The sequence below is a fragment of the Dendrobium catenatum genome, unplaced genomic scaffold (assembly GCF_001605985.2).
Source record: "Dendrobium catenatum unplaced genomic scaffold, ASM160598v2 fragScaff_scaffold_1067, whole genome shotgun sequence".
In the NCBI taxonomy this organism is placed as follows: Eukaryota; Viridiplantae; Streptophyta; class Magnoliopsida; order Asparagales; family Orchidaceae; genus Dendrobium; species Dendrobium catenatum.
The window spans coordinates 1128510-1130770 of NW_021319529.1; positions in this window are offsets into that span (position 1 = coordinate 1128510).

Below are 2261 nucleotides of genomic sequence, written 5' to 3' on the forward strand. Positions count from 1 at the left end.
TTAAAATCGGTGTAATTAGTAGTGGTCAAATCCGATGTTAAAAGTTTTTTTTGGCGCGATTAAATTAGGGGTTTTTTGTCGGTCAAAAAATAGGGCTAATTGCATCGGTTAAAATAGGTGCTAATTGCACTGGTTAAAACAAGTTTAATTAGCAGCGGCTAAAACAGATGCTAAAAGATAGTTTTGACAGTGGTTCTAAAACCGCTCGTAACATGTGCTGCGAAAAATCCAAATTTTTAGCAGTGTATATATATTATATATATATATATATATAATATATATATATATTGTATAGTGATATTTATTATCATTATATGATAAGAATTTAAGACTTTATTCCCTTTTTTTGTCATAATGTTTTCTTATGGTAAGTATGCTATCTAACAATTGGTTGTGATAATGTTTTATTATTATTTTTTTTTATTGTAAGTATGGCATTCCTCAATTGAAAACTACATCCAAAAGAATTATAAGCATTTGTCCATAACAAACTTGTGCTTCTTGATCTATAAGATGAAGTGATGAGCTTATCATTCTCATATTCACTTCATTCTTTTGGTCCAAAATTGATTATAATTGATATTTTCAATAAAGGTTTACACATTCTTTGTTTAAAAAGAAATGGTTATCTAATTTAAAATTGTGTGACATAATTTCTTATTTCTTATTTGAGCAGCAATATGATTTTAAAAATATCTCTTATATATGTTTCACATTATTTGATAATTGGTGCAATTTACTTGTAATCATCTTTATTATTTTTATTTTAAATCATTTTATTAAATAAATTTTTAGATATAGAAAGTTTGTGTAAGTTATCTAACACAATTTGATCAGGATGGGCTTAAGAGCTATTGTAGTGCTGGTTTTTACCTTCATAATTTCTTTATTTTAAATTTAATAATAATAATATAATAATTTTATTATATATGTTATGGGCACACACCCATACTTATCACGCTCGTGAGTTTTATATATCCTATTTTTATTAGTAATTAAACCAATAGAAAAAAAATTTAGAACTGGCCAAAGTCACCCATTTGATGGGCGACTTTCCTATTCGACATAAGTTGCCAATTTGTCATGCGACTTTTGAAAGTCGCTCGTCCAACGAGCGAAATTCATATTCGACATAAGTTGCCAATTTTACATGTGACTTTTGAAAGTTGTCGATCCAATGGGCGACTTATATATTTTTTATTTATTTTAAAAAAATAAAAGAAACAATCAATCAATTTTATACAATTGTGGATGAAGAATGGTTTTACAGTTGTACAATATTAGATTGTAAATTTAATATGCCTTGAGCTGTGAAGTTGTAGTAAGTAGTCAAACTCTATGAGGTAAAAAGTTGTAGGTAGTGGTCATATTTTATGAACTGTAAAGTTGTCTTATCAAATCAATGTGCATTATCAAATAATATATGAAGAAGTGTTTTGTCATATCATATAGACGTCAACACTAAATCTCATTAAATGATATTATTTTTTCAATTCATATCATTTAGTTGTTATTATAATGCTATATAAGTTATAGATGTAGAGTTATTTTGAATGAGTAGGATTTGTTCCTTGAAGCCTTAAGTTTTTTTGTAAGAGTTGTGCCACCTCTTATACATTACTTAACAATGTATTCTTCTATATTATATAAGATTCAAAGTATCCTCATAAAGCAGATGATTAAAGAGGGAAGCACTCAGTTCAAAGAAAGTTTGGCTCTTCCTACTAAAGAGAGCTTTGAAACAAAGATAAAACCTTATGAAATTTTTTGATTTATTATGTATTTTTGGAGCAAAGATGAATATTACTTATTATGACATACACATGATGAAGTTCTGAAAATAAAGCTGTATTGGGTGGGTGATGATCTTAGAGATATAGGGTGGATATATTTACATGAAAGGTTCATAGAACATGATGGGCATTTGTTTTCGCTAGACTTTCTAAAGGGCCAAATTCATGAAATTGGGCGTGACAGAGAAGGTTCAGTTGAGGTGTTCATTTAAAAATCAATGGTCGATAAAGATCACGGTATTCTGTATAATAAATGATATCATGGATTCGATGAGTTCCTATTAGAATCCTATAAGAAGCTGATGAGAGATTGTGCAACAAAAGGAGTGACCTACTAGGTGGCAAGCACTGCAAACCTCGATGCTTCTTTGTCTTGCTTCATTCATTATGTTTTTGAAATGGTTTTCTTGATCTACAGCTAAAAGTGGGTGGAAAAAGAGGGTGGAGTTTGAGTTTTGGGTTATACGT